This window comes from Gymnogyps californianus, chromosome 9, assembly GCF_018139145.2.
Source record: "Gymnogyps californianus isolate 813 chromosome 9, ASM1813914v2, whole genome shotgun sequence".
NCBI classification, from domain to species: Eukaryota; Metazoa; Chordata; class Aves; order Accipitriformes; family Cathartidae; genus Gymnogyps; species Gymnogyps californianus.
The window spans coordinates 4,512,998-4,537,886 of NC_059479.1; the positions used below are offsets into that span (position 1 = coordinate 4,512,998).

Here is a 24,889-nt window from a genome sequence, read left to right on the forward strand (position 1 = left end):
TATCTTTTTCCTGACTTCTTCTCATTTTCAATATGGAATACTGAATATGCTGGAAAACCCAGAGCATAGATCAAACCAGATTTTAACCTTTCTTTTCAATGACATGATTGGGGGGGGCGGGCATGGACAACAGACGGACACACAGGGGTGCAGGAGGAAGGAGTCATTTTAACATTTGTGGAGACATCAAATACTGTTTTGATACTTTTGTTAGGGTTGTTTTATTCTATTATTATCCAGGCAGTGATGTACAGAAATCAATAACACAAAGTGGAAGTGTTAAACAGAAAATTGCTAGATCAAACAGAATATTTCATTACACTTCCCAGATGCATGGGTTTTTTTGTTTTTAATCTGCTCCACTAATGACCAAAAATATCAGAATCACAGTCTGTGGCTTGAATCTTAACATACAGTTTTCAGAGTGCTTTCTTGAATATCACTATTTTCCTGTACTTTCCAGGAATTTGCAGCCTCTCACATCTGTGCATTAAGTATTTCCTAATATGCAAGCTGAATCAGAGAAATACTACTAAGGAAAAAAAATTAAAGCCGAATTTTCTTTTTCTTTAAGAGGACTTTGACATCCTCCATCCATTTCTGCAGTAGTCTTTCTGCCTTCAGAAGTCACGAGAAACTGCACTCAGAAACATTTTAAAATTTACCTGTAAACACGACCATGAGGAAAGTAAATATCTATGATTTCTCTGCCCCAAAAATGAAAGTCCAAAGCAAAGTAAAACTAATGACCTCTGGAAGCATGTGGTGGTGACAGGCAATGGAAACCAAACCTCCAGTGACAATAGTTTAAAAATCACAACCCTATTTAACCACAGCTATAGTTTTGTGAACTGATATATTTTCACACTCAGAAATATACTGTAATACATGTACAATGAAGGGAAGATGCATTCAGACACTTTATCTGTAGTTAGTTTTCACTATCTTAAATGCAAACACTAAAGACAGAGCTTTCAGGCAAAAATTTGGGGCGGGGGGGAAGAAAAAAAAGACACTGGGCCTTCTAGATTATTTTTATTCTCTAGCTAACTAAAAGTCAGTCTCAATGAAATTTTCTCCCTTAGAAAGTACCAATTACAATATAGAAACCACAGTTACTTTCAAATCACAGTAGTATAGTACTCGACTCCTGCATAGTAACATTTCTTAGAAATTCTCTTGCATGTTTTAGACATTTAAAATCCCTGAAAAGTTAAGTTAGATTAGCAATCTTACATTATTCATATAAATTGTCCTCCTCTCTGTACTGACTGGAAAGGAAATTTAAATGAATTACACATCAGTGATTTATCTAGAGACCATGGTCTGAATATCCAACCATTTATCTATTTAAGTTCTACTTTGGTTCATAAAGATATGAGAATGTCTGTCTTAGTTTGTTAGGCCATGTAGAACTACATCCTAATGAAATTCTGCCTTTACTTTTCACAACAAAATCTGATTAAAAACTCAGTGAATGTATGTATAATGCCGACCTTATTTGACTGCTCCAATTCTCAAATATTTACTTACAAAGCAGAATATCCACATATCCTCAAGTTAGTAGGACACACAAAGAAAATAACTGGGCATAAATTCAACATACAGGTCATCATATACATTGTCTTTATGAAAGGAAGTAAAAAGGAGAGCAATCCAGAACTACCTAGAATCACCAGTACTAAAGGTGATAGAAAGCAAAGCAATGTCATTGGGATGCTTGCCACGCAGTTGGCATATGACTATGCTATTCATCATGGAGGTAGTTATGATGTCCAACAGCATGTTATTTCAAAGAAGCATCAGAGAAGTGCCAGACAGAGCATCAGAGCAGGAACTGACAGATCTCTGCAACACAGGCCTGTAGTTCAAGATACCAAGCAGATGTACTTGTGATGTGTCATCAGATTCTCTTTTGCATTTACTTATTGTAGATCAAAGCATTGACACAGGGGATGAAAAATTGCTGGCTCTGTTCTATCACAAGGATTCTTTGATCAGAGGCTACATTTAAAAGAAAAAAAAAAATCAATTTCTTTATTATGCCTCAGTGCACTTATTGGAGCCAAAAATCTCTAGATGCATGCTTCGTCAACTCCCATAAGCAGTGTTGAATTCTTATTTGCGCCTTGATTGGATTTTCTCTGGACATTGTCATGGACTCACTGGCTATGAAAATAGTCTTCTTGTCGTAATCTAAATTTACAAAGGTGGTAAATCTGGTGTCTGTAAAATTATAATATAGTATCACGAGATAAGAATTCCTCAATATGCTTGAGTAGATCTGTGCAAATTCAAGAGTTAATATTCTTCTCACCTCCTACCCTATAATAGTCAAAGATAGAATTTTAGCAGAATATATTGCAAGGCAAGTTTTCCAGTGCTTAACACAGCTGATGCCTAAAAATGTACCACACATTCTTCTAGAAATTCTAAGTTATTAGAAGTTTCTGTTATGTTAACACACATGGCTTAAAGTAGCCAAGCCAAGCCAACAGGTGGAAATGCTGCCTGGCCTTCAAGAAACACTAATTCCTGCCTTGCGCTTCAGCCAAGGTGATACAATGTTAGTGGTAAAATATTGATAATGGCCAGCTTCCTTTTACATGAGTTTAGTGAAGCTGTCCGGAATTCTATAACTTTTTAAACAGGAACACACATTTTCATACTTGTACCTCCTTGGATGCATCAAAACTTGACTGGACACAACCCCAAGCAACCCAGTCTACATTGGCTCTGTTCTGAGCAGAGGGTTGGACCAGGCATCATCCAGAAGTCCCTTCCAGCATTGGCCTATGAGTCCATACCTCAGAGTTCTTGTCGATTCATCCTTAAATTTATACTGCTTATTGTTATAGTATTTGCAAAAAATTCCAAACTTAAAATTTAAATTTTAATTCTGTTCCAAAACCTACTTATTTGTACAACATCAGCAAAAATTGGGATACAACATTTCAATTCCTCTTTTTAATTTTAATCACTATTAGCAGCTTCCCCCTCCCACTCCCCTACTCATAGCATTAGGATGTAGCGAGAGATGTAATATTATTGGAGAAGTTTGATCTTTTTTAACTTGAGCAAAACACAATCTGTGATTCTTGATACTGTCCTTACGCTGGTTTTATTTTCAGTAACAATGCCACCTGCTGTGCTAAATATAAAAGATGTTTGAACAGTGCAGCGCATAGTCTCCTCAATATTGGCATTTGAGCAAGGCTACTGAGCAAAATTTTTATCCACAATATGGAAGAATGTCAAACTAAGGCAATATTCTCCTAGTTTCTCTTTCATATTCAAACTTATCACAATTTTTCTATTATAACTACAATTGATCGAGAGTGCTATACTAGTTTCAAAACACAAGATGTGTGCTGGGGCACCAAGAAGCAGCCATGGCCTGTAGGCAAGCTGGGAACTGGAAGCCCACAATCAATAGCACTCAGGACTCAGAGCAAAATTTCAACATTCATCTGCCGCAAAAGAAAACATTTACTCTGCAAGTAAAGAGAATCATGACTGAAACAGTTACAGCAGTATAGGTCAGAAAAGCAGCTTCTGGCTAGCTACATTCACACTACTTGGAAGCCTTTTACACCATGATAGGCTGCTGGCATATGGGCACAAACTAAGTAGTTTAGCTTTCACTTTGAGTGTTAAGCATATGGATGAAGCTGTGTAAAGAAATTTTTATCACTCCCCCACCCCACCACCCACAGATATCCAAAGGATCCATTCTCCCAGATTATCAGTTTAGTTCCTGCATAAGTACCAAGCTCACATAAATTATTTTAAGATCAGAGATATGTACATGGGGTCAAGGAAGGAGTTCAGAGAAACACTTATATTAGAATTTATGTATTTCATTTTTTACATCATTGTACTAACATTATGTCCAAAGCACAGCCCAGAAGAAAGTCAACATTTTTCCTTAAACAACACTCCCCCCTTGATTTTTCCCTGCCCTCAAACACACTGAATCACAGGCTTTTGGTATCCATGTACTCTTACTTGTAGGAGGTGCAACCAGTTCTATCTGTATCCTTGGTCCCTCACCCTTTTAATCTTTTTTTCCAGATCTCCGAGATGTGGATTTCTCAGAACAGTCATTTTATTAAGTAGTGCTTAGATGTAGGCGGCTTAGTGCTTAACAAGTAAAGAAATTCATGATGGTAGTGCGGTCTGTATGACTGATCAATAAAAGAACAAGCAAATCTTTATTAATAAACCCTAGTATGTCTCTGAAAGTACTTCAAAACAGGATCAAACTATATCATATTGATAACACCAGCACTATCCCACTCTGTCAGACATTCAACTGAATTCAAAAGTGAAGCAACTTCAATGTCACGTGTTCCATCAAGATTACAGCATTAATATCCTAATTTCGAGTGGCTTCAAACTTCCATTGCATTGTTATTGCATGGGACAGATTAATATACATAAATGTGAGAATAGCTTTAAGTATATTATACTTATGTTAATAACTATCCAATATTTTAAACTGATTACTAGTGGACACTTAAAGGGAAGGTTCGTCCTGATTCTCACTCTCTTCCCATCTTAATAACAATTTCATCACTGTTACTGTGCTTTTGTGTCATGCTAACCGAATGTGAAGCCTTTTTGACTACAAGTATATACAACACTACTTGTTCAAATAATGCATTCACAACTTCCCCCCCTTTGGCTTCTATACTCCTACTGCCCTCCAACTCTTCTTTACACTCATGATCATGATGGTAATATCTAAGAGACAATAAAGGCAGGAATCCTACTGTATTCAACTCTATACCACACAGAAATAATTGTTGTCCTGACAAGCTTGTAATATAAAAGCAGCAAACTAGATACAGGGTACAAAGAGTATGTCATACAGGCAGAGGTGACAAGCCACTGCAGCCAGTACATTATAATTTAGAAAATATTTTCCTTTTTTAGAACACTGAGTCTGTTTGAAGGACAGGAAAAATAAAAATTCAGGAACTTCATCAAGATCAAGTTTCTGAGGATCTGTATCTCTGTTTCTAGAATTCCTGAAAAACACCACAAAGTTCCTAGAAAGCATGTAGGGATTCCTAGACTGAAAAAGGGAAATTCATGGAAAGCATTAGAGAAAAATATATAGGGAAATACCTAAAAAGCAGGTATGAAATTTCTAAAACCCCTTTAAGGTATTCCGAAAAAGCAGACAAAAGAATCATAGAAGGTGCTTGGGGAATTCCTAGAAAGTATCAGGAAATAGCCTTAGAAACCATATGTGGCATACATAGAACACAGGCAAAAAAATGTTTATAGAAAGCTCTTGAGAAATTCATACAAAGCAGGTGGAAAATCCCATATGGGGCATCCCCAGAGTGTACATGGGGGGATTTCACACAAAGCTCTTCAGAACTTCTGAAAAAGAAGGAAGAAATCTTCCTTTCCAAGAAGATTTGGTTTTGTGATGGTATTTCTCTTCTCAGATTGAGAAGATATGTTTTATTCCAGAGGCAAGAAAGTTCTTCATCTTATAAGCATTTCTCCTATTGCCCTCATTCCCTATGGGTCAATAGACAAGTATCTTCTGCTGACTTGCTGGACAGAGGAATATGACAAACCTTTTGGCTCCTAAAGACAGAGAATTCATAAGACCCTCTCTACCAAATAGATTCCATGACACTCCACAGAAATATTAAACTCAAGGAAATACTAAGCTTTCACATCACAGATTGAACAAAAGCCCAGTTTAAAGAAGAGACTAATGGAAATTGATATCTCCAGATGAAAAGTGTCTCCTTTTCCTCAATATTGAGTGGAGTCCAAATTCTAAAGTGACATACATTTATAAAGACAGCAGACAGAAGGCCAAACTCACTCCACTTGCAACAGGCAAATAAAGTTAATGTGATCATCTGAATATAACATTTACCAGAATTGGTAGCATTAATAGGTCATGTAATATGATGTTTAGAAAATGTAAGAGGATTTGAGACTACATCCAGATATTTAATATCAATTTTAATCCAGATGGCAAGCAACACAGAAAATGATAAAAATAAACTTAAACTGATGGTAAGGGTACAGGCATCCTTAGATGAGTGCCAGCTGTTCAGCTATTGCAGTTTTATGCTTCTTTGAAACACTCGTGCCTATGAAGCACACGGACCACATGCTTTTTATTGCTGACTAGGTGCCGCAAAATTCTATGAATATGTTTAACATGTCATAATTTAAAAAAAATACAGCCATAAATACATAGAACACGTGCATTTCAAGTCCAAGAGCAGTGAAGTGACAAAAATAATTACTGATTTCATTCATTATGTTTTCTGTTGTTTTTTGTTGCTAGTTCCATGTGTATTAAACCCAGCTGTGAATCAGACCTGTGTACATTAGCAACACAAAAGGCTGAACTTCCTAAATAGGCTAAGAAGTCCTCTGTTCCTTTGTCACGGCTAAAAAAGTATTTAATCATTTATGAGAAACAAAGCAACTCTAACAGGGGAAGCTATTAGGATGAATCACTGTTCATCCTAAAATAAGTAATAATCAAGTGTTTGTGAAACCCACCTGGGAAATACCCAAGTTCAAGTCCCTAACCTGAAGTAGGCAAGTCAGAGACTTACACATGAGGTACTTGAGTGGAATGCAAGAATATTCACCATAAATAGCAATAAATTAAAGATACCTATCGTCCTAACTGTCTTCAACTACTGTTTAAAAAGTATTTATCTTTGACACTATCAGTGACTTTCAAAAGCAACACATTGTATTATTAGATTTAGCAAAAAAAAGATGCAACTCAGTATATGCAATATAAATTAGATAGCAGTAATGAAAGGATTCTCTCTTCTAATTATTTATACTATACCATTGTTCAGGCTTGCACAGAGCACCAGAAAATCTCCCTTTACTTACATACTGTCCAATCCTTCATGACATTTTAAGTATTCTTAAGATTATACTCAGTATTCTTAAGTACTCTCGAGATGACATTTAGTTTTTAACACTTACACTCCTGAGAAGTTCTCAGGGGCATGAAGGAGATCTTTATTAAGACTACATGACAAATTTTAGGCTCACAAATTCTCAAGGTTTTCTCTTGAAGTGTTTTGTTTGTGGCTTGTTGGTTTGGTTTTTTTTTTTTTTTAACATACTATCTACTCTTGGGGTTTACCCACAATTTTAAACAGGCCACAATCTGACCCATGAGTAACCTAAATACTATCAATTAGGCAAGATCAATGATTGTGTAAGTTTTAGTTCTATTGTAACCTTGTAATCTCTATCATTATTTCACAGCAACAGTTTACTTTGTGCTCATGCATGTGAAGAATAGTCCGCAAACAAATTTAATCATTTATCATTTAGTTCTTTATGTAGTATGCCTTTTAAAAGGTTTATGTCTCAGTATAAACTATGAAATGACTTGCCAGACAAGAATAAACTTCTCAGTGACAACAATTTGCCTTTTTTTTTTTTTTTAATCAAATAAGGTGATTGTCCAATTAGGAAAAAAGCAGAAGCATTTGGACTCGTGAAACTTGGTAGGAGAACCTAACCTTACATAGGTAGCACACTGCTGATGTTTCCCAAGACTCTTTCCTCTCTTTGAGGCATTGTGTGGACAAAAGGGTAATGCAACTCTAATTAGTCTTTCTCTGCTGGTATCGTGTTACAGCTATCCAACTGCAAAGTCTATTTTCACAGAATGGGGAAGCGGGGGGCAGGGCACACTATTTTATTTCTATTTTACCCTAAATATATTTGGGGTTACCTTTTCTTTGGGTGGGTGGGATGGTATCTTGATTGATCACTTCCGCTTAATTTCATAGAATTAGACTATTTTAACTGAAAATTTGAGATCTTCTCCTAGATACAACTCTTCTAATGTTAAGAAAGGAGGAGTAAAACTAAGTCACGTGACTATAAAGTGATTTAAGTAATGCAAGTTGAATTAGTTTGCTACAAATAATGTTATAAATGGAGATGCAAGAAAATTAAATGCTTCATATTCTGACAGGTGATGTTTAGAAGCATATTTTCAATTTAGTAATGTTAAACATGAGTAATGGCTTATCAGTCTGAAAACATCCTTTTCTGTAGCTCAGAGAAAGAACGCATGTGAAAAAGCTGATCACAACGGTGCTAGTGATAAATAAAACATCAAATAACCCAGACAAGTGCAAGAAGGGAAGAATACTGTTTCACTAAGTTGTCTGTAATCACTCCCACCAGAATTAACTTTTTCATTTAGTTTCAAAACAGCTGACAGAAAATTGTAACAATACATTTTTTTGTAGGAATTGAAAGTCATCTTTCCTCATTTTGAAATGCTTTCTTATATCTTCAGTGTGATAATTGTGCAACTATATTTTATAGATATTCGAAATGCATTTGGTAGGAATGGTGCTTTCTGACAACCATCTTTTAGTTTATAGGCTTTCATGAGTTGACACTCTAGCTACCATGTCATCTTGTTACGAAGCATATGTAAGTAGCACCTTATCTGCAATCAGTATCTTTTATTGTCTAACTCTTCATCTTACCTTTTATTCATTTCAGAACATATATGTCCCTAGGGAAGAGGCTTTGCTAGACAAAAGTAATTTTTTAATTTCGTCAGGCAAAGCAATCAGTGCATGAAGTGAAAATGGCACAGGTAATATTACATTTTAGTAAATTCTATAATCTTAGTCTTAACGAAATAATCCTTTCAAGAATAATTCAAATCAATTTTGATATGAATATTACTGCACAGACTACAGCTAGCCTGGAACACAAAAAGAAAAAAATGTGTCATTAAGCTAGAACTGTCAGATTTGTAAACGGACAAAAAACCTATCAAGCAATATGTACATTATGATAATCTGGAAGAAACCAGGAGTCCAGCATTAGCTGTATTTAATTCTGTTTTTAAAAATTGTGCTTTCTGAGAAAACCAACTGGGAAAACAAGAGCTATTGAAAAGACTCAGGAAAAAAAAAGGATCCAGAAAAGTTAAGTTTCATCTACATAAATGAGGGAAAACAGAAGTAGATAAAACTAATTTCCCCAAAAGAAAATAACACAGCCTTGGAAAACCCCTACATGCCACAGTAAACACTAAAGACAGGGAACATTATGGATGACATTGGTCAACATGTGATAAATCAACAAGTTAATTTTATTTACACACAGAGGCATTACATATGGGACTTGAGGACAGGAAAGCAAACTAGAATACTGGAATCAACATTGGGTAGGTGATTACTAGAAGTGTGCAAAAACTTGAAGTGAACCATAGAACTACAAAAGGGTTAGCAGCAGAAAGGAATAGAATTAAAAGCTGATTGGCACAAAAAGATCACTTCAACTGCAATAGTTTCAGGTGATCAACAGGTAAGCATTTATCTAGAATTAAATGCAAAGCATTACTTAGGATAATACAGTAATGCAAGCCAGGAATAGCTATGAAATTAAAGACAGGGACGCACTGAATTTAAGTTACTAGAAAACAGTTTTACGTCAGAAGAGTGCTGGATTAGGTAATGACCTTTTGGTCAGTCCATCTAGTCCATAGTGCTACAATCTACAAGCCACTAAACCAAAGTCCTCATATATCACAAATGACAGTAAAGAAAAAAAAAAAAAAAAAAAGACACTCACAGAAAAAGTTGTTGAACAAATCACCAAGGAAAAGTCTGTGACTAATGATGTGAGTAACTTAACCAGGTGTAATCACTGAAGTGCTGGTACACAGAATTACAGCAAGTATGTTGCACAGGTCTGAAAGGAAACCATTTTTCCTGAAAGACTGAAGTCAAAACTATACCCTCATTAGACTCTACTACTTCACTGAAAATTAATTCACATTAATTCAAAGTTATGAGTGGTCAAGATGTGTAAAAATCACAGAAAGAATTGGACTGATATTACCTCATGAAAAGAGAAAGCCTTATCACAACTGAGGCATTGTTCTAAAGGGAATACTCATTCTCTAGACTTTTCACCCCAAAGCTCTCGTCCATCTGGTTATGTGTTTAATGAACCAGTGTACTCTGTAGTAAATATTATCTTTACTGAACCAGTGTGTGAAGTCAGACCTTAATTAGAAACACAACTCGTCTACAGCTGACAAATTCAGCATATATGTCTTCAGAACAGCACCCATAACTTATTTGGGGAATTTGAGAGTATAACAATAGGCTTGACAGTGTCAGAAGAATTATAATAAAAGTTTAATTAGACTCTTTAGTCTGACAGAAATAAAGAGCATGGGGCAGAACATGAGGGGCAAGAGCACTCCTGGTGCTCTCTCCCAGTAAAGATCCAGTGGCAAGTGTGGGTTGACACAACCTGAGTATGAGTACACAGCAGATGAAAGCACCCTCAGGTTATACTTCATCTGCCTCTACATTCCGTATTTCTACATATAGGGCTGTTTTGAGGGAATTGTTGTTCTTTCAGGGAAACCTGCATCACCAGAAGAAACAGAAATGTGTAGTATGAAACTTCCCAACTGTTTCCTGAGGCCTCTTATACAGTTACTTAGGAGACAGAGAAGCTTATTTAGATGGCAGCTCTGCACATCCATTGCATTAGTATCCTTGAAATAGAGCATTTTCCTTTCTGCCTTCAGAATTGCTTTCTGCAGATCTGTGCTACATCTGCATAACTGGAATCCCCATTACTTTATACTTATCATGCTCTCCAAGCTCCTTGATTTTGAACCTTTTTAATTTGCTCTCCACTTGGGGCTATTGCCGTTATCCTTTCTTGCAATTTCTAAGGTTGTTGTTTTGGGTTTTTTCTTTCTCTCTAAACAGTTACGTACCATGAACTGGAATTATGCGTAAAAACACAAAGTCAGAAATTCAAGGTTGTATCATATGTATCTTTGGCCAGTAGTGCCTGGGACAGACAGTCTCTTCCTGTTCTTCACTTATAGGGGAAGACAAAGCATCCCCATCAGACATCAAATTTCTCAGCTTTGCAATTATTCCCTCTTCTGCTCTTTGCTTGTACCTTTTTGTAAGTCTCTTTTCTAAGGTCAGTAGACACACACAGTTGGTTTAAATATTACAGCTATTTATTTCTGGCAATAATACCTCAGTCTTCCTTCTTTTTAATTAAAGAGACAACAGAAAGCATTGCCTTCTGTTTCATGACTTTCATATTTCATTTAAATATCTCTACCTTATTTAAAAAGTCATTTCTGTTTACTTTTTTCTATTTAGCATATAATTTTAATAATTTTCATGACTAACGAAGAAGCTGAGATGAGCATTACAGAGACACACAAATGCACACACACAGGAAAAACAGGGGAAAGCAAGATTCCATGCAGAGGTCTCAGCTTTTTCACTTACTTGCACCTTCACATTTGTCAGTATTTTATTGGCAGTTGTACCAGATAGTAGGGATATACCAATTATACACCTATATATAAAATGTTTCAACAGGGACAGAAGTTATGCAGACTAATCACAAAAAGAAAGAACAACAGTAATAAACTAACCAAAGCTCCAAAATTTATCAAAGCACAAAATACAACTTCAAAAGGTTCCAAGCTTGCAAAACAATGTACTTTTCAATTAATCTAGGAGTCAAAACAAAAAGTATGTCTTTGTCTGACAGGGTTGGTTTTCCATTTGCCTGAGCTTTTCTGTGTTTACTATCAGTTTATAGCATTACAAAAAGCATTCAGATAATCGGCACTATCTCAGAAGTTATGCAGTAGATCAAGAGACACAATTTCCAAATGACAGCACAGTCAGAGCATTACAGAGGGAAACCGTAATGAAAAGAAATTAATTTGAAAAGAAGCAATTTTGAAATGAATAGTATAAAAAAGAAACCAAGAGATTTTTTTTTTTTAAATTGTATTACTTACACTTAAAGATGTGTGTTAATATGATCTCTATAAACATAAAAAGCCCAGGAGACCAGGGGAAAAGTCTGTTTGTAGAAAATAGCACCCAGAACTGGAAAATTACCCTCAACTGAAAGAATCTACATTTTAAAAGTTGTTCCCAGTGTCAGAAGCTGTCAGATGGGTTCAGAAGATACCAACTCACATAGCAATATGTCAGAAAGGAAGTCTACTTTTTAGTTTAAGTCACTGCAATAGTGTTACAATAATTGCTTACATTGTAATCTGCTTTACTCTTGATTTCAATTAGATTTCAATATAAAGGCATAGTGTTTGAGATTCATTTTAAAGGTAGAAAGACATTTGAGGAAACAACATGTATATATAATAAATACAATTCTCCTAAAGACTGTTGATATTTTAACAAAATCTGAGATTGACCTAACCTGGTTATTATAGATGAATGTGTGATATATTAAGCTTTAAGTTACAGTAACACCATCAAGAAAAATAATAGTAGTCAGTACATTCATTCAAGAACAACTATTGCCAGCCCCATGTAGATATGCAGGGAAATATGAAGACTCAGGTACCCCTTATACACACTGTGCAGTACAGCCTGAGCTGAGATATCTGTAATATCACGGCCTAGCTCTCATTCTTGTAACACTGCTGGCAATAATTTAACGTGGAAGCAACGCAGGCCAGATTCACTCTGTCCCTATTCAACAGATAGTGTTGACATACCATATTATGAGAATATGCTCGCAAAGCCATACCAAATGCCATTACTGAGCATGCTTCAGCCATCTAGATCCCCTTTTCTTGTATACATTTCTCCAAACTCTATCAACTGTTTAAGAGTCAGCATTCATATCTAGAAAAACCAGTATATTTGTACCTGCATCTAACATTTTCCAGACATGGGATGCTCAGAGACACAGAATTTTATTTAAAAGATGTTTTGAATATTTTGATATGTCAAATTCAAAATATCACAACATTACTTCCTCAAGTTCCTTTATCTTGATAGATTTTTCCCTTCCTAATCTTAGCATGAGTTCTATAAATCAGGAACAACTCCTCTACAGCAAGTGAATCACACAACTAAAACTAGTATTAAAAAGAGAACCAAGATTTAGTTGTTTGGGGTTTTTTTAAGCAAGTCTGGAGATATTCTAGGAAAGTGGAAAACTGAATTAAGGAAAAGCTAGAACACAAAACAAATCAAAACATTTAAAGTGAATCCAACAAGAATCCAAACTGTTCTACTTGTAACACTTTCATCAACACTATGTATGCACATGAATGTTTACTTTGGTTTTAGATTAGAAATACTATCATAGAATCATAGAATCGTTTAGGTTGGAAAAGACCTTTAGGATAGAGTCCAACAGCTAACCTAGCACTGCCAAGTCCACCACTAAACCATGTCCCTAAGCACCACATTCACACATCTTTTAAATACCTCCAGGGATGGTGACTCAACCATTTTCCTGGGCAGCCTGTTCCAATGCTTGACAACCCTTTCGGTGAAGAAATTTCTCCTAATATCCAATCTAAACCTCCCCTGGCGCAACTTGAGGCCATTTCCCTCTTGTCCTATCGCTGCTACTTGGGAGAAGAGACCGACCACCACCTCGCTACAACCTCCTTTCAGGTAGCTGTAGGGAGCGATAAGGTCTCCCGAGCCACCTTTTCTCCAGGCTAAACCACCCCAGTTCCCTCAGCTGCTGCTCACAGGACTTGTGCTCTAGACCCTTCACCAGCTTCGTTGCCCGTCTTTGGACACGCTCCAGCACCTCAATGTCTGTCTTGTAGTGAGGGGCCCAAAACCGAACACAGGATTCGAGGTGCGGCCTCGCCAGTGCTGAGTACAGGGGGACAATCACTTCCCTAGTCCTGCTGGCCACACTATTGCTGATACAAGCCAGGATGCTGTTGGCCTTCTTGGCCACCTGGGCACCCTGACGGCTCATATTCAGCTGGCTGTCGACCAACACCCCCAGGTCCTTTTCTGCCGGGCAGCTTTCCAGCCACTCTTCCCCAAGCCCGTAGCATTGCATGGGGTTGTTGACACCCAAGTGCAGGACCCGGCACTGAGCCTTGTTGAACCTCATACAACTGGCCTCGGCCCCTCGATCCAGCCTGTCCAGATCCCTCTGTAGAGCCTTCCTACCCTCAAGCAGATCAACACTCCTGCCCAGCTTGGTGTCGTCTGCAAACTTACTGAGGGTGCACTCGATCCCCTCGTCCAGGTCATTGATAAAGATATTAAACAGACCTGGCCCCAATACTGAGCCCTGGGGAACACCACTTGTGACCGGCCACCAACTGGATTTAACTCCCTTCACCACCAACCTTTGGGCCCGGCCACCCAGCCAGTTTTTCACCCAGCAAAGAGTATGCCTGTCCAAGCCATGAGTAGCCAGTTTCTCCAGGAGAATGCTGTGGGAAACAGTGTCAAAGGCTTTACTAAAGTCTAGGTAGACAACATCCACAGCCTTTCCCTCATCCACTAAGCGGGTCACCTTGTCACAGAAGGAGATCAGGTTAGTCAACCGGGACCTGCCTTTCATAAACCCATGCTGATGGGGCCTGATCACCTGGTTGTCCTGTATGTGCAGTGTGATGGCACTCAACACGATCTGCTCCAAAACCTTCCCTGGCACAGAGGTCAGGCTGACAGGCCTGTAGTTCCCCGGATCCTCCTTGCCCTTCTTGTACATGGGCGTCACATTTGCTAACGTCCAGTCAACTGGGACCTCCCTGGTTAGCCAGGACTGCTGAGAAATGATTGACAGTGGCTTGGTGAGCACTTCCGCCAGCTCCCTCAGTACCCTTGGGTGGATCCCATCCGGCCCCATAGACTTGTGTGCGTCTAAGTGGTGTAGCAGGTTGCTAACCACTTCCCCTTGGATTATGGGGGCTTCATACTGCTCCCTGTCCCTGTCTTCCAGCTCAGGGGGCTGGGTACCCGGAGAACGACTGGTCTTACTATTAAAGACTGAGGCAAAGAAGGCATTAAGTACCTCAGCCTTCTCCTCGTCCTTTGTCACTATGTTTCCCCCCGCATCCAATAAAGGATGGAGATTCTCCTTAGCCCTCCTTTTGTTGCTAATGTATTTATAGAAACGTTTTTTATTGCCTTTTACCACAGTAGCCAAATTAAGTTCTAGTAGGGCTTTGGCCCTTCTAATTTTCTCCCTGCATAACCTCACAACATCCTCATAGTCCTCCTGAGTTGCCTGCCCCTTCTTCCAAAGGTCATAAACTCTCCTTTTTTTCCTGAGTACCAGCCAAAGCTCCCTGTTCAGCCAGGCAGGTCTTCTTCCTCACCAGCTCATCTTTTGACACATGGGAAGAGCCTGCTCCTTTAAGATTTCCTTCTTGAAGGATGTCCAGCCTTCCTGGAGTCCTTTGCCCTTCAGGACTGCCTCCCAAGGGACTCTGTCAACCAGTCTCCTAAACAGGCCAAAGTCTGCCTTCCAGAAGTCCAAGATAGCAGTTCTGCTGACCCCCCTCCTTAGTTCTCCAAGAATCGAAAACTATCATTTCACGATTGCTATGCCCAAGACGGTCTCCAACCATCACATCATGACACCATGTACAGAAAGAAAAAAAAAAAACACACCACCAAAAAACTCTGTTCCGTAACATCTGTATTATGCACTTTAGAATCACAGAATACTAAGTATGCAGGAGACATACCAATATCTAATTCTAATAGAGATAATAGGACAGTGATGAGGCTTAATGTTTCAGTAGATATAAAACAATGAAAATCTCTAAGGATAGATATTAGTGTTACGGAGTTGCAGTCTTGTTTTTTAACCACTTGGTTTGTAGGTAAACATTTCTGTTGCAATTACAGAGGAAAAGGCTTCTTGTATGCTGTACTGAGGAGCGGGAAAGGACAAGCAGCTTTCAGCAGCCTAATTCACTGCAGCATGCCATCACTAATGCAGAAAGAGATAAAACATCCCATTCCAGATCTACAAACACATATACATATAGTCCACATTTTTATTATTTTTGGGGATCAATACATTTTTATGTTACAAAGTAGGAAATATATTTGCATTAGAAAAGTGTTAATGCATATGTATTTGCCAAATCCTCACTAACAAGAGAAGTTGACAAAGACTGTTGTAATAACAAGGTTATAGCAAACATTCCAAGTCAAACTCTATTCCTGGATAATTTCAGTTAATTTCTGGCAACTTCAATGGGAATTGTATGTACATGCACAGTTGCTTACAGTTTCCATATGTTTGGAAACTCTTATGAACAGAACCCACATCTTCCTCTCAGTACTCAGCTTCTCAAGCCTGTCATCACCTAAAATGATTATTTCTGAGACACTGGGCAAGTTACACAGCTTTAGTATAGCATTGTAGGCAGATTCATACTGTGAATTTTGTACTTATTTAGATTCTGAAAAATTCTACAGTCCCTTTTAATTTCAGAATGGTTCTTAGTTCTGCACAGACCGGTCATACCTGTCATAACTCAGCAAGTTACAGCACAGCAGGTCTTATGCATAAAAATCTCAGTTATAAACATTTTCTGCTGTGCATGAGTTTGTTTTTATGACCTAGAAACTCCTTCTAGATACAAAATTTATATTACAAATAATATTTATTTTTAATATTATTTATATTATAACTCCCACCTATTGTATTCTTTTTTTTTTTTTTTCAATTCACCTATAAACTAGGATTTTTTTCCCCACATAAAATTCTAAGATTCCCTCTCTGGGATGCCTGTTCCTACTGGCCATCATTTTAATGATATATAATAGTAACCTGTCTTGAGAGAAGGGTCTCTAATGATATATAGCAGTATAATAGGTTCTCACAGCACACTGATGACATGTTGCAACTATACATCATCAGAGAAGCAGTCAGCAAGATGAGGAGTTCAGGGGATACACATGACCAGAGTACAACTATAAAGAAAAATGAAATAGAACCACAAAGCCAGTTCTGGTGATTCTGTCTGTCTGTGGCTGAAGGTATCCCCAGAGCCAGAGGTTTAAACATCACATGAATTCTAGTACAGGCCTAAGTGACAGACCTTTGGCGATAAGAAGAACCCAACAACCAAAGTATTTCTTTCTAAATAGCACCGATAATTTAATTCTCTTCTGTTCTTATTATGGAAACAACTTCCATTCACTAGCACACACACATATTTTCAAGTGCAAAAGCTCTGATGATAAAGTGCTCAAGTTATGTGGAGGAAGGTAAACAGAGAGCTATTAGTCATTCTATCCTACAACATAAGCCAGAGCAAGCAGGGAAATTAGCATGTTGCAGAATGAAAAAAAAAAAAAAAAAAAGGACTCTGACTTCTTTCATACTACACATGAGAAGCTATAGACTGCTGCAGAGATCCAGGATATATTGCTTGCAGAAGGAATTAGATTAATTCTAGAGAATATGAGAGAAAGGTTTTAACTGATTGTTCTAAGTTTTATTATTAGTAAGCACATGCAAATTTCTGCAGTATCATAGCAAAGACGAAAAGCGATAAATATTTCTGGAAGAAGAAAGAAATGTGAAAGATGTACTATTTATATACAAATGTGTATTTATATACACGTAAACGTGTGCATGCCATATATACACATATTTAAGTGTGCGGAGATTTATAAAAACAGATGACATTCTTTCATACAAAGTGACGCAGTCTTGCTATAAACCCTAAGATTTAACACTAGTTTGTTTTAATCAATAGGAAATATTCCTATTAATAGTATCTGGCTTTAACTGTTGTACCTCTACATTTCAAAACAGAGAGGCAAATATCTTAATTACTTTCAAACACAGAAGTCAAAAGCTCATCACTTCACTGAAGTAAAAAAGCATTATTTAGACATCTCTCGGAAGAGAATATAATTTATGTTTTGCTTTTTGATTAAGAGCTATTAATTTTTACATGTTATAGAACTCTGTACAGCAAAAGACATTGCAGCTACTACTTCATGTAGTGTGAGGTTCCTTTTACTAAAGGCAGGTGTCAAATTATTTACCAGTTTAAGCTTGTCTACCTTAAACATTGATAACATGGACTTTGCTTTTTCAAGTGACTTTCTAATGAGTCAAATGTAAATGATTTGTGTATAATCACATACTGCTTCCAGACTGATATTCAATGTCCTGAGCTAATTAAATTTTCAGGTTATGTTGTCAATATTAACAATTTCTTCAGTACTAGAGTTCTTGGAGATTGTCCTGCTTACAATTAAAACACAAAACAGGCTATTCAGCAATTTTATATGTATATACACACACTTACATTGTTTCCTTACAATATCAAACATTTATTCAATTTACAGTCACATTTTCTTTTCCCACAAAAAGTTATTTGAAGCTGCTCATTTTTAAGCATCTCAATATCTGATGAAAGTCCCTTGACAAATATTGCCAAAATGGCATCAACTACTCCAACTTTGAGCTTCTGTGAGCACATACAACTAAAAACGTGCTGTTTGGAAATGTTTGTCAGTGAATTCATGTGATTAAAAATCCATGTTTATACATGATAATCCAGTAAATTTGCACAAGGGTTACAGTCACAAATCTGAATCAAGATTTCTTCCACCTGCCCACCCTGCATCCAGCCAAGCGTCCTAAATACTCAAAAACAATGAGTCCTTTACTATTTGCATAAGCTGTTTAAGCATGTAAGCGTGTCATAGCTTAGCCATATTAACGCAACTTGCTACCATACTTTAAAAATCAAACTATGAACTGCATTAAATTATGGTTGAAACATTTTTCAGGCTACTTTTACAGGTTTACATCTTCTCTCTGCTGTCTTCTGAATGACTAATACTCTGCTTTATTATTCCTGCATCACGACAGAACAGGAAATTAATTATGGAAAGTGGGGTTGCAGCATGAAATTCTGCAGTGTAACCACTTGCTTTGTCTTGTCTTCCTGCCTTTTGCTTGGCCAGCATGAATGAGATGAAGGGGATGGATTTTTTTTTTTTGAAAGATTTTTTTTCTACAAATATATTTTTAACTCATTATTAAACTTTTCTGGCATTATCACATTGCTGTTATTAATATTTTAATCTAGTAGTTCATGTAAACATTAAAACCAAAATCTGACATGTGATATACAAATAGGTAATAACTATAACTATTTCTAACAAGAAATAGCCAAACAGCATTTTTTCCTTTTTGGGGCCAGAAGCAGTGGAGGAAATCAACAAATCTGAAGACAGTTCAAATTGACCCAATTCTGTGATTGTCAGAGTAAAGTTTTTTGCCAAGCTATTCTTACTACTAATGATAATGATCCTTTAATGTGATTTTATGCCCTAGTTGCATAATGAAATTTTGTGTTGATATGACTCCACTTACATAGATCTGATTTCAGAAGAAAATTTTAGGGACTTAAAAGTGGTCTCTTTTCCAGAGAATATCATCATTTACCATTCTCTCTGAAGTTAAAGACCTGCAAGTAAGTTAGCCAGATATTTAGATACCTTTCTTCAATAAGAAGCAATAATTTTAGCTTCATCACCTCAATACTTTCCACCATCTTCATAAGCTTGCATTAGATAAATCATCATGATGAAAATTTGAGATATCATGTCAAATTAAAAACTAATTATCAGTGAAGATCAACATCTAGCTACTAGAATATTTCATTTTGTGCTCTTTTCTTGAAAGCATCTGATTTTGGTACAGCAGAAGTACAGGATATTGTCTTTTATGTAGGAGATTTTTTTTTTCTTCTAGTTAATTTTTCCTTTGCATCTCTTTATTGTTCTTCTACTTAAAGGATAACTCTGCTTATAAGCTGTTTTATTCTCACTTCTGTAACTTAAGGTATATATATACTTTTCAGTACATAAGCTTATCTGAATACATCTGTTCTTTAAAGATAACACTAAAGAGTGAAAATGCACTATTTCAAAGGTGGTGTTAGTCATTTCATCTTGTAACTTCATTTTAGATTTGTTTCATCATTCAGATCTATCTGGTGAAGATACTGATATTTTAAAAATAAACGTTAAGGACTACTGCCAGGACAGATTCCATGTAGTCTGCCCCTGACACACTGAATTCAGTTGTGCTCTCCTATGGTGTACATGACCAGAACTAACCTCCATTGACAGAGTTGTATAGCTGATTAATGCAATTCACATTGCAAGTCACAGAAATATGGATGGACATGTTTACTTTTAATCATTTCATTGATCTGTAGATTCAAAATCCTCTCAAAATTCAAAAGGTTTATCAGATGCATCTAAATATTGACTTCTGCAGTTGATAACGTAAAGCTGACCACTTCATGAAACGCAGTTCATCAGACTGCTTCTTGACTATGAGAAGATATTATTCCTCATGTGTTTATTTCATAGATGTGCGTATGGTCACAAGAGGTGGTCCTGATACTTTTTGAAGGTTTCAAAGGGATATTTGTGTAGCAGTTACTAAGGGCTATGTCTTCATACATTCAAGTTAGCATGTTTCTCCTCCAAGATTTTTGCAGCCAGACAGTTTAAATATGCCTCCTCTCCCAGCTGCATTGGCAAATCACCGACAGAAGGAGCAAGTAATTCTGATTTAACAGGTTTTTTTTCTTTCCTTTCTTTATCTAAATAACATGAGCAAATGGTCTTCCTTATTTGACCTACACTAGAGGTGGGTGCAGACTATTTAATATCTAATTTATTAATACATTATTATTATAACATTATTGAGCAATAGCATTTCCCTTAACAAGTTGGCTCCATTCACAATCTAGATTTGGATGTCATCAGTACTTGAAAGAAAATTATGTTATCAAAAACGAGATCCCTCAAATGATTAATGTATTTGAGATTAGAATAAGTTCCACTGATTGACAAATTTTATCTTTAATTCAATGAAGTGAAATTTTTCTCCCCCACTGTTGCTAACTCCTTAATAAAATCTGAAGATGCCTATTTATGTATCAGTATTATTCCTGTTCTCTCTCCTCGACATAGTGACACTTTATTCCTGTATAGCCATAATTTCTAGTTTCCTCAAACAGTAATTGGAAACACAATTTTCGAGGTCCAAAAGGAAAAATTCTGTGAAATGACCAAAAGTTTCTAAACATACACAAGTAAATTTCTTTTCCAAAGTTATCTTACTTAGGAGCCCTACTTGAACACTGATGTACATCTTAATGTATTCTAATGAATGTAAATTTAAATATAACAAATACAAATTAAGTATAAATCCAGAAATGGGTCTTTTCAATACAGTAACTTATGTTTCTCACCGATTATTTTCTCTCCACATAAACCCTTCATACCTTATATTTCTAACTTAACGCACCATAATATAGCATCAGACTTCATAAGCAGGAAACTAAACTTGTCATTGCCAGAAGACACACAGCTCTGCTACTCCTAATAATGGGAAAAATCAAAGTCTGTCTTTGGACCATAGTAACAGAGAAATTATGTGCATACAGTCAACATCTAATCTCTCCATCCATCTTGGACTGAAGCTGCTGGGCAAACACATTCTTCTGACAGTACCAAGCACTAAAACTAGTACTTTTTCAACATAAGTGAAACATTTTTAAAGCACTATTATAAAATACTCAGTAATTTTTTTAAAAAGAAAGAAGTATACTTAAAATTCCAGGGAAATATATCTCTCCAAAAAACAGAACTATCATTTCCAAAAGGTAATACTAAAATGAAAGAGAAGAAAACCTTTTAAATCCTTAATAGAAATTTGACAGCCCCCCAAAGATGCTCGGTTACGTGTACCGTACTTCATTTATACCTTGCACAGTATTACTCCTTGAGGAGTCCACTTTCAAAGGCAATTCAAGCTCTTTGTATCCCAGAATAGGCCGACACAGACACATCTACCTGACCTGAACCAAGAGGCGGGATCCAGTAGCTTCAGCTTATATTCACAGTAATTCTGCCACATGGCTTTTGAACAAGAACTGGCTTCCACCCAGCTGGCTTGCAGCAAAGATAACTGACTGCACGTCTGTAGACAAACCCTAAGAATTAGAGGAAGGGAAGAAAAAAAAAAAATCAGGCTGTTAAGGCCATCCAGCAGTCTTTGATCTAAGATGCTGTAATGTTGATAAAAAATAAAAATGTCCAAAATTTCAGATAGAATACAACACAGAGGTATAATTGTTAATGAATTACTTAAAATACTGAAGTAAGCTTAGAGGCCCCACTGTAAATGCAGATCTACTGATAATAAAAAAATATTGCAACATGTTCCATGAGAAAATTCAGCTGAAAGTTTATGGAAAATTGTTAGATCAGATGAGATTGCAGAACTGAACTTCACAGAAGGATTTCAATGAACAGAAGAAATCAGTTTGTATAGAGAAGTGGAGGCATCAGAAGAGCCTTAGAGCCAACGTTACTGAAAGGAACAGAGAAAGTAGTAAGCAGTAGCAAAGCTGAAAAGGAAAAGCAAACTCTTAAAAGTAGGTATAAATAATGTGATTTTTGTGCAAAAGCAAGCTCCTGGACTAAACCTAGAGGTTGAAGGAATCAAAGGTACAAATAGATTTATAAAGCCCTTTTAAAGGAGTTGTATGCACCATCTATGAATACTTTAGAAGATGTCAAAATTAGACGAGGACGTTTATAAAGCTGCTTCTTGTATAAGTCTTTATCTTCCCAACAGAACTATTCACAGACTTTCTTGTGGAGATTTTTACATAAAGAGCAGAACCAGTGCTAATTTTATCAGACACATTATGAACTAAGGAAGGGAAAAGAGAAAATTCAGAAAAAACTCAAACAATAAAACAAAGTCATAGCATTTTAAAGACAATGTGATTATTGAATGAACCTGGAATTTCAGCAGACCAAGCAGGATTTAAGGCTTTCTATACTGTTTTGAAAACAAGCACTACCAGTTGCATCACACACAAACAGAACTTAACTTGTTAACTCTTCTCTTTTTTCTTTATGAATCACTCTACATTCCAGAAACTTCATGGGAATTTTAAGCTCTTTAAAAATCTTGAAAAATCTTGCTGAAAAGGCCAGTATAAATTAGCCTAATGATCTTTCAGATTTGTCAAGAAATTATAGTTCTTCCACTTTTTCCTTCTTTTCAGGTCTCTGGCAGTTTCAGAAAGCTAGATTTCCTGAAATGTTCAGCTCTGAAAGTAATTAGCTATTTACTGCCCTTTCCAGAGGATTTGGCCATTGGTGAATTGAATTTTTCTAATTAACATATTGATTTTTTTCTGATTAATATCTGTTTTATGACTGCTGTGAAACAGTCAAATAATTGGGAACAGTAATAAAATAACAGCAACCCTGACAATGATTCTCTTCTATGGAGGAACTTCTTTGTACCACTACCATGTGGTAAGCGTATTTTTTTCCCTGTTGTTCTGCATTAGAATTAATAACACAAAAAGAGTTTCTGTCAGGCAAAGCAATAAAAGCAGAGTAGCACTTTAAGTTTTGTATATACAATATTGCAGCTCAGCTAACGTAGAGTTAGCAATAGAAAATTAGCAAAGACTTGATATATTTCTGGAATTGAGTAAAAAGAAGAATCCTCTGTATTATACACACACTACATCACAACTGCCATTATTACTGGAGAAGCAGAGCTATTGCTTATCACTTCCTACGCACATTAAATTATAAGTCCTATCTCTAATGAGACTGTTCTCTATCAGCCAAGTATTATTCTTCTATTGATAAATAAAATCCTTTGCCTTATAGAAGTAAAAACAAAACACATTTTATGAAATCTATAAAACATATCGTATTTAAAAGCCATTTCACACACAAAAAAAAAATCACATAAACAGATTTATTTTAAAACCAATTAAAAGAAAGGACACTTTGTTAAAATAAATTTTGTTTACAGAAGTTCTTCAAAAAAGTGTTTAAGCATTTATATAGAGAATCAAGATGAACTGTATACATTTGAAAATAATTGCTCAGCTGATTGGTTTTCTGACTGTGAATCTGATTTTAGTTGACTTATTAACTGCAGTTTAATAAAATCTTCTGCAAGCTGACCTCACACCAAGAAGAGCCTTCAGTCTTGAAAGACTCTGCTTTATGGACCATTACTGCTCATGTTGCAGCACAAACCAGGCAGAATCACAAAAAAAAAAAATCTGGTTGTAATCTTGCTTGCCTAATTTGTTCCTCCACTAGTATCAAAGGAAAAGGACTGTTCTCATAACCCCCAATTTGTCTGCAATATTAGCTATGAACCAAATTCTGAGATGGTGCAGCTGCACCCAAGAATATAGTGATGAGCTGAAAACTTAAAAATCACATGATGAAGATATAGTTCCTGATTTCCCTAAAAGCTGATACAGCTTTGTTGTGGAGAAATAAGTTTATTTTCCTAAACAGAGAAATAGACATTTAATCCCACATTTCCCCCCATTACCTTTGGGAAAACCCAAAAGGACAATTGAGCTGACTACTCACAGTACACCAGTGTTAAATTAAAAATACACTCTACAGTTACAAAAAAGGTGTTTATGGTCTACCAGGTTATCTTTGATTTATACCACTATGACCACATTCCAGCCCTAACAAATTACCTCCACCTACAAACAACACCAAGAATATTCTCCCACATGGGACAACACTTTAGAGTTAAACACTCAACCTCTAAAGTTGACAGATAGTATTTATACTGCACATTGCTATCCTACAAGAAAAAGCATGGGTTTCTTTGCTCTTTTTCTACCATCTGTTTAAAGGAAAGTAAAATATATTAAAATACCTGCTTTCACAAGCAAGGTTCTTGTTGCAGTTCTCCCTCCAGTTCAACCAGTATCAAGGTTGGCAGTTACTTCCTGCACAGCTGCTACCTACCAGGAAAGGAAAAGCCAAACCAGGCACCTGGTGCTATGGCTATAAGCCCTTCCCCTCACTGGGGTGAAGCCAATCAGAAGCACCTTTGGAAACAGAGCAGGACTTAGACTGATATATATGTGGTCATCATGGAAAATATGCCAGCTAATTGCAAATGTATCTGAGAAGGACTTGTTTAGGTACAACTATTTTCTGATATTTAAATGCTT

The 24,889-nt window shown here is 36.4% G+C and overlaps 1 long non-coding RNA gene across 2 annotated transcripts in view; it reads right to left on the reverse strand.

Moving 5' to 3' along the window:
• The window catches only part of LOC127019732 (uncharacterized), a 185,935-nt gene extending 161,307 nt beyond the window's left edge, over window positions 1-24,628 (reverse strand). For both annotated transcript variants that reach the window (XR_007766965.1, XR_007766966.1), the window contains exons 1-2: window positions 24,589-24,628; window positions 21,719-21,853 (exon numbers count right to left, since the gene is read on the reverse strand). This is a non-coding gene — a long non-coding RNA (uncharacterized LOC127019732). The remainder of the gene's footprint in view (window positions 1-21,718; window positions 21,854-24,588) is intronic.
• Between the last annotated feature and the right edge of the window lie 261 nt (window positions 24,629-24,889).